The sequence below is a fragment of the Hyla sarda genome, chromosome 1, assembly GCF_029499605.1.
Source record: "Hyla sarda isolate aHylSar1 chromosome 1, aHylSar1.hap1, whole genome shotgun sequence".
Lineage (NCBI taxonomy): Eukaryota > Metazoa > Chordata > Amphibia > Anura > Hylidae > Hyla > Hyla sarda.
Genome location: NC_079189.1, coordinates 614,425,692 through 614,439,433, shown reverse-complemented (window position 1 = coordinate 614,439,433; position 13,742 = coordinate 614,425,692). Strand labels below are relative to the sequence as shown.

The 13,742-nt window shown below is 43.9% G+C and overlaps 1 protein-coding gene across 1 annotated transcript in view; it reads right to left on the bottom strand.

The window, feature by feature from the left end:
• LOC130298204 (oocyte zinc finger protein XlCOF7.1-like) overlaps window positions 1–13,742 on the bottom strand; it is a 177,118-nt gene that overhangs the window by 125,794 nt on the left and 37,582 nt on the right. The gene's annotated exons all lie outside the window — the stretch shown is intronic.

Genomic DNA, 13,742 nt, shown 5'->3' with positions numbered 1-13,742 from the left:
CACGGCACTGCGTTATTGATGGAAATAGCGTGATGGATCGATATAGGTATGACTGAGTGCTGCTGGTGGTGCTCTGATGCAGAGAAATATAATATAGCACTTGGAAGAAGGTAAAGAAATCGGCAACTCACCAATTCAGCTGATGCATTCTTCTTTATTGTAGCATAAGCATACTCACGTTACAATGTGACAGAGAAAGAGGGTAGTGGGGGGGATAGTGATATGCGACCGAGCTCCTGTTTCGCACGCTATACGTGCCTCCTCCGGCCATGTCTATTCCTATCTGTGTCTGATATATATACACAGGTGAGTGCAAACATCTTCCAATCACGTTTCCGGACTCAAGTCATGTGTCCGGTTGACGTGAGAACAAGAAGGTGGGATTAAATCTAGAAACATGCTGATAATTCCGTCCTATCATTTAACCCTATGATGCCTGTTTCATGTGTCTTAAAGAGTACCTGTCATCATCTAAACTTTCCCTGATCCCCCTCCCCATCTGTCCCTTACTCTAACTATGCCTATCCCTGTGTTTATTGAGGTTTAAAATGCTGTGGAAATACCTTTTTTTATCCCTCTTCATTAGCTCAGGAGCACTGTCTTTCTGAGGGGTGGAAGGAGGCGGGTCCCGGCAGGCATGATGTCACATGAAGCCTGGCCGGGACTCTGCTCCTGCCAGTCTTCCTGTATGCTGCTCTCCCTCTGCAGCAGTGTTTCCCGACCAGGGTACCTCCAGCTGTTGCAAAACTACAACTCCCAGCATGCCCAGACGGCCAACAGCTGTCCGGGCATGCTGGGAGTTGTAGTTTTGCAACAGCTGGAGGCACCCTGGTTGGGAAACACTGCTCTGCAGTGTGCATACAGACTAAGTACAGGGGAGGGACGGCAGCCTGTCTCTCTCTCCTGTGTATCTCTGCACTAAAAAGTCAATGCTGAGAACCAGGGGCGGTGGGAACAATTACAGAGGCAGTGATTAAGATGAATGTCAGGGGGGGGGGCACTGAGCAGGGAGTGCAGTGAGAAAATACAATGTATAAGATAACATGTGGTGAGGGGCAGGGGGGAGGGGGAGGTGACTGGCCTCTGATATATGAGAGGCATGTGCAGGCTTGTAGCTAACAGTGCTGCTCCAGGCTGGGAGCGAGTCCTGAGCTGAGAGCACTGAACTTCCGGTGGAAGGACCAGAGCCCTTTCAGCATTAGTCCTAAAAGCTGTGCACTTACTATGAAAAGCATAGGAAGCTGCCTGCAGACCAGGCATAGAAGAGTGACCCCTAGTGGCCAAAAGTATAAAATGAAAAAACTGGTATAAATATTAATATTTTTTCATGAAGATATATTACAATATCTCTTCATTAATGATTATGAACAACATATTAAAAGTTTTTGTTGATGACAGGTACACTTTAAGTATCCACAAGGTTTCTGCACGTAGTAGTTTTTGGTCAGTACGTTCAAATTTATTTTGTGTTATTAGCTCTAGACCTAAAAACCGCAGGACTTCTGCATTGTTCCCATGTGCTTCCTTCATATGGGCTTGAAGACGTGTTGCGCCTGGTCTTCCTGTGCGTATCGCATACATATGTTCTCTGATACGCACTTGGAGCTGGCGTTTTGTCTGCCCTATATAGAAAAAGCCGCAGGGACATATAATAGCATATATTACATTTTTGGTGCGGCATGTTATTAAATCCTGTATCATGTGCTGTATGGGTCCCAGTCTTATGTTACATAGTTACATAGTTAGTATGGTTGAAAAAAGACATACGTCCATCAAGTCCAACCAGGGAATTGAAGGGAAGGGTGTAAGGGAGGGGAAGGGATGTAGTTTTATAATTCTGCATAAGCATTAATGTTATTTTGTTCCAGGAATGTATCTAACCCTGTTTTAAAGCTGTTAATTGTTCCTGCTGTGACCAGTTCCTGAGGTAGACCGTTCCATAAATTCACAGTCCTCACGGTAAAGAAGGCGTGTCGCCCCTTTAGACTAAACCTTTTCTTCTCCAGACGGAGGGAGTGCCCCCTCGTCCTTTGGGGGGGTTTAACCTGGAACAGTTTTTCTCCATATTTTTTGTATGGGCCATTTATATACTTATATACGTTTATCATATCCCCCCTTAAACGTCTCTTCTCAAGACTAAACAATTGTAACTCCTTTAATCGCTCCTCATAGCTAAGATGTTCCATGCCCCATATTAGTTTAGTCGCACGTCTCTGCACCCTTTCCAACTCCGCAGTGTCCCTTTTATGAACAGGCGACCAAAACTGAACAGCATATTCCAGGTGAGGCCGTACCAATGATTTATAAAGGGGGAGTATTATGTCCCTGTCCCTTGAGTCCATGCCTCTTTTGATACATGACAATATCCTGCCGGCTTTGGAAGCAGCAGCCTGACATTGTGCTTTTCTGTAGTCTGTGATCTACAAGTACACCCAGATCCTTCTCTACCAGTGACTCTGACAGTTTAATCCCCCCTAAGACATACGACGCATGCAGGTTATTAGTATACACAGCCCCCCCTCTATATACACAGCCCCCCCTAAGACATACGACGCATGCAGGTTATTAGTACCCAGATGCATAACTTTACATTTATCCACATTGAACCTCATTTGCCAAGTGGATGCCCAGACACTTAGTCTATCCAAGTCATCTTGTAACTTATGCACATCCTCTATAGACTGTACCGTGCTACAAAGCTTGGTGTCATCTGCAAAGATAGAAACAGAGCTGTTATTACCATCCTCTATATATACACAGCCCCCCCTCTATATACACAGCCCCCCTCTAGATACAGAGCTGTTAATACCATCCTCTATATCATTGATAAATAAATTAAACAGCAGCGGGCCCAGTACTGAACCTTGGGGTACACCACTAATTACCGGGGACCAATCAGAGTACGAATCATTGACCCCCACTCTCTGGGTACGATCCATGAGCCAGTGTTCAATCCAGTTACAAACTAAAGTTTCCAAGCCCAAGGACCTTAACTTACCTGTCAGACGTCTATGAGGGACAGTATCAAACGCTTTGGCAAAATCCAGAAACACTATATCCACAGCCATTCCTCTGTCAAGGCTTCTACTCACCTCTTCATAAAAGCAAATTAGATTGGTTTGACAACTTCTATCCTTAGTAAACCCATGCTGGCTATCACTTATAATACTATTATCCCCTATGTATTCCTGTATGTAATCCCTTATAAGTCCTTCAAACAATTTACCCACAATGCACGTTAGACTTACCGGTCTATAATTGCCTGGCGAAGACCTAGAGTCCTTCTTGAAGATTGGCACCACATTCGCCTTGCGCCAGTCCCTTGGCACAATACCAGACACCAGAGAATCTCTAAATATCATGAACAGGGGTACAGATATTACTGAACTTACCTCTCTAAGAACTCTTGGGTGTAGTCCATCCGGCCCTGGAGATTTGCTTACATTTACTTTACTTAACTTACCTTGTACCATCTCTACATTAAGCCAGTTCAATACATTATATGATGTGTTACCAGCACTGACCTGTACATGATGTGTTACCAGCACTGACCTGGCCAATGTTAGCTCCTTTTTCCATAGTATATACAGAACTAAAGAACCCATTCAGTAGCTCCGCCTTCTCTTGATCGCCCGTGACAACCTCCCCATTATCATTATTAAGGGGTCCTACATGCTTTGTCCTTGGTTTTTTTGTATTTATATATCTAAAAAAATATTTAGGATTAGTTTTGCTTTCTTTGGCCACCTGTCTCTCATTTTGAATTTTTGCTGTTTTTATTACATTTTTACAGATTTTATTAAGCTCCTTGTACTGTTTAAATGTTATAGCTGACCCATCAGATTTGAATTTTTTGAAGGCTATTTTTGGTTGTTTATTGCTCTTTTAACCTCATGTGTCAGCCATGTAGGATTTAGTTTTAATCGTTTATATTTGTTCCCCTTTGGTATATATTTAGCTGTATAGTTATTTAGAGTTGATTTAAAGATGTCCCATTTACCTTCTGTATCAGTATTTGACAACACCTCCACCCAGTCTATGTCCTGTAGTGCAGCCCTCAACCCAGGGAAGTTTGCCTTTTTAACCTCTTAAGGACGCAGGGCGTATGGATACGCCCTGCATCCCGAGTCCTTAAGGACGCAGGGCGTATCCATACGCCCGTGGGAATTCCGGCCCCCACCGCTAGCCGGTTGGGGACCGGAGCCGGATGCCTGCTGAAATCTTTCAGCAGGCATCCCGGCATATCGCCCAGGGGGGTCATTATGCCCCCCCATGTCGGCGATCGCCGCAGATCGCTGGACAATTCAGTCCAGCGATCTGCGGCGATTCCGGGTCAATCGGGTCTCCAGTGACCCGGTGACCCGGAATTACTGGCTGTTCGGGGCCGTCTCTGACGGCCCCGAACAGCCAGAGCCTGCAGGGGTGAGGTGGCACTGGTGCCACCTCACGATCGCCCTGATTCGTCGGCCGGATTACCGGCCGACCAATCAGGGCGCCTGCTGCGGGTGTCACTCCCGCACCCGCTCCGCCCCTCTTCCGGAGGGCGTGAGCGGGTGCGGGAAGACGACCCCGGGTGCTGGGGACCCCGATCCCCGGCGTCAATGTTGGGATCGGGGCCCCAGGAGCGACGGCGACGGCGAGGGACAGCCTGCGATGGAGCAGCAGCAGGAGGTGAGTTACAGCCTCCTGCTGTTGCTTAGCAACAGCTGCCAGCATGCAAAAAGGGCATGCTGGGAGCTGTAGTTATGCAACAGAAGGAGGCAGACCACCACAACTCCCAGCATTCCCTTATGGGCATGCTGGGACTTATGGTTTTGCAACAGCTGCAGGCACATTTTTTCTATGGAAAAGTGTACCTTCAGCTGTTGTATAACTACAACTCCCAGCTTGCACAAACAGCTAAAGTGCATGCTGGGAGTTGTAGTGGTGCATCTGCTGGTTGCATAACTACAACTCCCAGCATGCCCGTTGGCTGTCGGTGACTGCTGAGAGTTGTAGTTTTGCAACAGCTGAAGGCACACTGGTAGTGAAACTTAGAGTTTTTTTTTTACCTAACTCAGTGTTTCACGACCGGTGTGCCTCCAGCTGTTGCAAACTACAACTCCCAGCAGTCACCTTACACCATGCACCGTACATGCTGGGAGTTGTAGTTTTGCAACAGCTGGAGGCACACTGGTTTTGAAACACTGAGTAAGGTCACAAATTCCGTGATACATAACCAGTGTGCCTACAGCTGTTGCAAAACTAAAACTCTCAGCATGTACAGTCTGTCAGCGCAGGCTGGGAGTTGTAGTTTTGCAACAGCTAGAGGTCCCCCCCAATGTGAATGTACAGGGTACACTCACATGGGCGGAGGATTACAGTAAGTATCGGGCTGCAAGTTTGAGCTGCAGCAAATTTTCTGCAACAGCTCAAACTGCCAGCGAGAAACTACTGTGAACCCCCGCCCGTGCGACTGTACCCTAAAAACATTACACTACACTAACACAAAAAATAAAATAAAAAGTAAAAAAACACTACATATACACATACCCCTACACAGCCCCCCTCCCCTCCCCAATAAAAATTAAAGCATCTGGTACGCCACTGTTTCCAAAACGGAGCCTCCAGCTGTTGCAAAACAACAACTCCCAGTATTGTCGGACAGCCGTTGACTGTCCAGGCATGCTGGGAGTTTTGCAACAGCTGGAGGCACGCTGTTTGGGAATCACTGGCGTAGAATACCTCTATGTCCACCCCTATGCAATCCCTAATTTAGGCCTCAATTGCGCATGGCGCTCTCACTTTGGAGCCCTGTCGTATTTCAAGGCAACAGTTAATGGTCACATATGGGGTATCGCCGTACTCGGGAGAAATTGGGCTTCAAATTTTGGGGGGTATTTTCTGCTTTTACCCTTTTTAAAAATATAAAGTTTTTGGGAAAAGAAGCATTTTAGGTAAATTTTTTTTATTTTTTTTACATATGCAATAGTCGTGAAACGCCTGTGGGGTATTAAGGTTCACTTAACCCCTTGTTACATTCCCCGAGGGCTCTAGTTTCCAAAATGGTATGCCATGTGGGCTTTTTTTGCGGTCCTGGCACCATAGGGGCTTCCTAAATGCGGCATGCCCCCAGAGCAAAATTTGCATTCAAAAAGCCAAATGTGACTCCTTCTCTTCTGAGACCTGTAGTGCGCCAGCAGAGCACTTTTCACCCCCATATGGGGTGTTTTCTGAATCGGGAGAAATTGTGCTTCAAATTTTGGGGGGTATTTTCTGCTTTAACCCTTTGTATAAATGTAAATTTTTGGGGAAACCAAGCATTTTAGGTACATTTTTTTATTTTTTTTTACATATGCAAAAGTCGTGAAACACCTGTAGGGTATTAAGGTTCACTTTACCCCTTGTTACGTTCCCTGAGGGGTCTAGTTTCCAAAATGGTATGCCATGTGTTTTTTTTTTTGCTGTCCTGGCACCATAGGGGCTTCCTAAATGCGGCATGCCCCCAGAGCAAAATTTCCTTCAAAAAAGCCAAATGTGACTCCTTCTCTTCTGAGACCTGTAATGCGCCAGCAGAGCACTTTTCACCCCCTTATGGGGTGTTTTCTGAATCGGGAGAAATTGGGCTTCAAATTTTGGGGGGTATTTTCTGCTATTACCCTTTTTAAAAATGTAAAACTTTAGGGAAACCAAGCATTTTAGGTAAAAAAATGTTTTGTTTTTTTTACATATGCAAAAGTCGTGAATCACCTGTGGGGTATTAAGGTTCACATTACCCCTTGTTACGTTCCCCGAGGGGTCTAGTTTCCAAAATGGTATGCCATGTGGGGGTTTTTGCTGTTCTGGCACCATAGGGGCTTCCTAAAGGTGACATGCCCCCCAAAAACCATTTGACGCTCCTTCCCTTCTGAGCCCTCTACTGCGCCCGCCGAACAATTAACATAGACATATGAGGTATGTGCTTACTCGAGAGAAATTGGGTTTCAAATACAAGTAAAAATTTTCTCCTTTTTACCCCTTGCAAAAATTCAAAAATTGGGTCTACAAGAACATGCGAGTGTAAAAAATGAAGATTGTGAATTTTCTCCTTCACTTTGCTGCTATTCCTGTGAAACCCGTAAAGGGTTAAAACGCTTACTGAATGTCATTTTGAATACTTTCGGGGGTGCAGTTTTTATAATGGGGTCATTTATGGGGTAATTCTAATATGAAGACCCTTCAAATCCACTTCAAACCTGAACTGGTCCCTGAAAAAAAGCGAGTTTCAAAATTTTGTGAAAAATTGGAAAATTGCTGCGGAACTTTGAAGCCCTCTGGTGTCTTCCAAAAGTAAAAACTCATCAATTTTATGATGCAAACATAAAGTAGACATATTGTATATGTGAATAAAAAAAAAAATTATTTGAAATATCCATTTTCCTTACAAGCAGAGAGCTTCAAAGTTAGAAAAATGCAAAATTTTCAAATTTTTCATAAAATTTTGGGATTTTTCACCAAGAAAGGATGCAAGTTACCACAAAAATTTACCACTATGTTAAAGTAGAATATGTCACGAAAAAACAATCTCGGAATCAGAATGATAACTAAAAGCATTCCAGAGTTATTAATGTTTAAAGTGACAGTGGTCAGATTTGCAAAAAATGGCTGAGTCCTTAAGGTGAAAAAGGGCTCAGTCCTTAAGGGGTTAAAGTTATATGTTTTTCCCTTCCCCGCCTGTCTTTGTTTTCTACATTTTAAGTCAAAAGTAACTATATTGTGGTCGCTATTACCAAGGTTTTCCCGCACAGTTACATTACCAACCAGCTCTGCGTTGTTGGAAATGATCAGATCCAACAAGGCATCACTTCTTGTTGGGTCCTCCACAAACTGGCCCATAAAATTATCCTGCAATAAATTTAGGAATTGTCGCCCCTTTGTAGTTTTTGCCAACCCCGGCCCCAATCTATATCAGGATAGTTAAAATCTCCCATTATTACCACTGTACCTGCCCGGGCGGCCCTCTCTATTTGTTTATACAGCCGACCTTCTATCTCTTCAGTGATATTAGGGGGTCTGTAGATTACACCAAATATTATTTTTTCAGTATTTCCCTCCTTTTGTAATTCTACCCACAGTGATTCCACCTCCTCAGAATCATCACACACTATGGCATCGTTCACATTGACTTTCATACCACTTCTTACATACAGACAGACTCCACCACCTTTTCTGTTCATTCTATCCTTGCGAAACAATGTAAACCCCTGCAGATTGACAGCCCAGTCATGTGAGGAGTCCAGCCATGTCTCAGTGACCCCAACTATATCACCAGCCATGTCTCAGTGACCCCAACTATATCACCAGCCATGTCTCAGTGACCCCAACTATATCACCAGCCATGTCTCAGTGACCCCAACTATATCAGCAGCCATGTCTCAGTGACCCCAACTATATCACCAGCCATGTCTCAGTGACCCCAACTATATCACCAGCCATGTCTCAGTGACCCTAACTATATCACCAGCCATGTCTCAGTGACCCCAACTATATCAATATGTTCCTCCAGTATCAAGGCCTCAAGCTCCCCCATTTTATTTGCTAGGCTTCTGGCATTTGTGAACATACACTTTACATTTCCATTAAGTTTTACACATATAGTCTCACTAATGGGATTTTCAGAGTTATTGGGGTTAATGTTATTATTTGAGTTATAAGGGCTAATTGTACTATTTAAGTTATTGGGGCTAATGGGATTTTTTGAGTTATTGGGTCTAACGTTATTATTTAAGTTATTGGGGCTAATGGGATTTTTTGAGTTATTTGGTCTAACGTTATTATTTAAGTTATTGGGGCTAATGGGATTTTTTTGCGTTATTGCGTCTAACGTTGTTATTTAAGTTATTGGGGCTAACGGTATTTTTTGAGTTAATGGGGCTTATTGTAGTTATTGAGTTATTGGGGCTAATGGAATTTTTTGAATTATTGGGATTACAATTTTTCGGGCTTTATTTATTTTTACAGCTGGTCTCCTTATCCACTGCTCTTAACCTCCCCCCACAGGACTCCTCTCCACCCACCATTATGTCCTGACCCCTCTCTAACCTATCCATCCATGTACTTGGTTTCATAACTATATTTACACTGACTGCAATTTTTACATTTAAAATTGCCTTTTGGTGTGATGTCACTTAACCATGTGTTTTTTTCTGATGGCTTTTTATTCGTTCTACTTTTATTTATAGTTTCACCTATAGCAAAAATGTCTTCTGTATGTTATACGTGGTTTATATTTAGCTATTTCTTTCAGGTCGTCATCTGCTTCGATCAGGAACCAGTTTTTTCTAATTGCTCTTTCTATTGTGGAATTCATAGGTGGATTTAGAAAAACAAATGTAAACCTTTCTCTTATTGTTGTCATTTCTTTTTGAGGTTTTTTTTATCCCCTTTCAGTAGATCTTCTCTATTTAATTAATCTGCTCTTTCCCTGCTATTTTTTATAATATGTTCAGGATAGGCCCATTGTCTAAACCTTTTCTCCAGTTCGTCTGCTTGTTTTCTATAGATGGCTTCATTACTATTATTACGTTTTAATCTGACAAATTGTCCATAAGGGATATTGTATTTAACGTTATGTCTATGTGAACTACTAAAGTGTAGAAGTGTGTTCCTAGCAACGGGTTTTCTATAGTTCTCTGTGACTATGGAACCATCCTCATTTTTGAGCTTGAGATCTAGAAACTCCAAGCTTTCTCCTCCAAATAGACTGGTGAATTGCATATTAACCTTATTATTGTTTAGATAGATGACAAATTCATTAAACTCTGCTTCTGTCCCTTGCCATGTAATTATGATATCATCAACAAAGCGATGGTATGTTTTGATATGTTGAAGATACGGATTTCTATAATATATATATATATATATATATATATATATATATACATACATATATATTTCTATATTAATATAAAAATCACACCTGAAAGCAGAAAAAAGGAGAGAAGTTCACTTATTCTTTGCATTGTTTGAGAACCAAAATTGTGGAAAAATATCAACAATCTCAAGGTTAAAAGTCCATCTCCAGAGATCTAGATTTGTCTTTGTCCACAGTGCACAACATTATAAAGAAGTTTGCAACCCATGGCACTATAGCTAATCTCCCTGGGCCTGGACGGAAGAGAAAAATTGATGAAAGGTGTCAATGCAGGATAGTCTGGATGGTGGATAAGCAGCCCCAAACAAGTTCCAAAGATATTCAAGCTGTCCTGCAGGCTCATGGAGCATCAGTGTCAGCGCGAACTATCCGTCAACATTTAAATGAACTGAAACGCTATGGCAGGAGACCCAGGAGGACCCCACTATGGAGGAGACCCAGGAGGACCCCACTATGGAGGAGACCCAGGAGGACCCTACTATGGAGGAGACCCAGGAGGACCCCACTATGGAGGAGACCCAGGAGGACCCCACTATGGAGGAGACCCAGGAGGACCCCACTATGGAGGAGACCCAGGAGGACCCCACTGCTGACACAGAGACACAAAAAAGCAAGACTACATTTTGCCAAAATGAACTTGAGTAACCAAAATCCTTCCGGGAAAACGTCTTGTGGACAGATGAGACCAAGATAGAGCTTTTTGGTAAAGCACATCATTCTACTGTTTACCGAAAACGGAATGAGGCCTACAAAGAAAAGAACACAGTACCTACAGTGACATATGGTGGAGGTCAGTGATGTTTTGGGTTGTTTTGCTGCCTCTGGCACTGGAGGCCTTGAATGTGTACAAGACATCATGAAATCTGAGGATTACCAATGGATTTTGGGTCGCACTGTACAGCCCAGTGTCAGAAAGCTGGGTTTGTGTCGAGATCTTGGGTCTTCCAGCAGGACAATGACCCCAAACATACGTCAAAAAGCCCCCAGAAATGGATGACAACAAAGCGCTGGAGAGTTCTGAAGTGTCAGCAATGAGTCCAGATCTAAATCCCATTGATCACCTGTGGAGAGATCTTATAATTACTGTTGGGAAAAGGCGCCTCCCAATAAGAGACCTGAAGCAGTTTGTAAAGGAAGAGTCCAACATTCCGGCTGAGAGGTGTAAGAAGCTTATTGATGGTTATAGGAAGCCACTGATTTCACTTATTTTTTTCCAAAGGATGTGCAACCAAATATTAAGTTAAGGGTGCCAATAATTTTGTCCAGCCCATTTTTGGAGTTTGGTGACATTATGTCCAATTTGCTTTTTTTCCTCCCTTTTTTGGTTTAGTTCCAATACACACAAAGGGAATAAACATGTGTATAGCAAAACATGTGTTACTGCAATCCTTTTCTGTGAGAAATACTTCATTTTCTGGAAAAATGTCAGGGGTGCCAACATTTACGGCCATGACTGTACATGGTGCTCTCACTCCTGAGCCCTGTTGTGCACACTTCAGACCACTTTACGTCCACATATGGGGTATTTCCGTACTCAGGAAAAATTGTGTTACAAAGTATAAAAAGCCCCCCAAAATTTGTAACACAATTTCTCCCGTGTATGAAAATACCCCAAATGTGGCACTAAACTGTGGCCTTGGAATACGACAGGGCTCTAGCGTGAGAGAGCGGCAGGCGCATTAGAGGCCTAAATTATGGATTTGCATAGGGGCGAACATGGATTGAAGGGTTACAATTGCCTCCGCATCTAAAAATACCCTACGGCAGTGTTTCCCAAACAGGGTGCCTCCAGCTGTTGCAAAACTCCCAGAATGCCTGAACAGTCAATGGCTGTCCTGCAATGCTGGGAGTTGTTGTTTTGCAACAGCTGGAGGCTCAATTTTGGAAACACTGCCGTTTTAAATTTTTATTGGGGGGGGGGGGCAGTGTAAGGGTGTATAGCGTGTATATATATATATATATATTTAGTTTTTTACTCTTTATTTTGTGTTAGTGTAGTGTAGTGTTTTTAGGGTACATTCACATGGACGGGGGTTTACAGCGAGTTCTGCGTCTGGAGTTTGAGCTGCGGCGGAAAATTTCCCACAGCTCAAACTTGTATAGCGTATATATATATATATATATATATATATTATATATATATATATATATATATATAGTGTTTTACTCTTTATTTTGTGTTAGTGTAGTGTAGTGTTTTTAGGGTACAATCACATGGACGGGAGTTTACAGCGAGTTCTGCGCCTGGAGTTTGAGCTGCGGCAGAAAATTTGTCACAGCTCAAACTTGCAGGTGTAAACTCGCTGTAAACCCCTGTCCATGTGAATGTACCCTGTACATTCACATGGGAGGGTGGGGGCAACCTCCAGCTGTTGCAAAATTGCAACTCCCAGCATGCACAAACTGCCGTAGGGCATGCTGGGAGGTGTAGCTATGCAACAGCTGGAGGTACACCACTATAACTCCCAGCATGCCCTTTTGTTGTTCGTGCATGCTGGGAGTGTTGTAGTTATGCAACACTAGCTGTTGCATAACAAAAACGTCAAGCATGCACAGAGAGCCAAGGGGCATGCTAAGAGTTGTAGTGGTGTGCCTCCTGCTGTTGCACAACTACAACTCCCAGCATGCTCTTTAGCAGTCAGTGCATGCTGAGAGTTGTAGTTTTGCAACAGCTGGAGGCACACTGGTTAAGAAATGCCGAGATAGGTTCTGTTACCTAACTTGGTGTTTTCGCATCAGTGTGTCTTCAGCTGTTGCAGAACTAGGGAGTTGTAGTTGTGCAACAGCCGGAGGCACACCACTACAACTCTCAGCATGCCCTTTTGTTGTCTGTGCTTGCTGGGAGTTGTAGTTATGCAAAAGTAGCTGTTGCATAACTACAAATCCCAGCATGCACAAACAGCCTAACTACCTCTTGCTGTTGCATAACTACAACTCCCAGCATGTCCTTTTGTGCATGCTGGGAGTTGTTGCTAAGCAACAGCAGGAGGCACAGCCTTACCGCCTGTTGCTGCTCTGCTCTGTCCCCCGGCGCCGATCTTCACTCCACGCCACCAGTCCTGGGGCCCCAATCCCGCCGATGCCGGGGATCGGGGCCCTCCGCTGCAGGTGTCCACTCCTGGCAACCGCTCGCTCCCTCTGGAATCAGGGCGATTGTGATTGTCTTGGACAGCGCCAATCACGCGAAGTTCGTGACGAATCGAATCACTGTAACTTCGCTCATCTCTACAGGGCACCCCTACCAAATAATTGTCGTCGAAAGGCCAAAAAAAATTGCTAAAATAAGCAGTGCACAATACCTATATCTGTTAGCGATGTAGATGGCAGTGCTGCTATATGCAGGACTCACAGTTGACCTCTTCTATGATAGGTCATTTACTTTTCTTCTCCATCTAGCACAGACCGTCATGACGGTTTCTTCCAGTCACAACACTTTAGCGCTGAACCTGCAAAACAAACGCATATTAGGCTCCGCACTTTTTCAGGAAGTAAGTGGGTTGGTTAGAAGGGGTAGGTCAGTTGAGGAGGAATCGTTAGGTTCCCATCCCCCCATTGTGTTTTTTCCCCTATAAGTTAGGTGTCACTCTGTATGTAGATTGTCCCCTGTATGCAAGTTGCCCCCTGTACATGGTGGTCTTACCTATAGGGGGCAAGCTACCTACAGGAGGGTCCTACGTACATTGGCCAAGCTACCTACATGGGAGTCCAGGGGGAGAGTTAAAGGAAATCTGTCATCAGTGTCACCTGCACTAACCTGTCGGTACCAACAGGTAGTGCAGGTGACACTGATGACAACGGTACCAGCCGAAAGCATCAGCGGCTTGGGGCATGGGCGAAGCTTAATGATGTC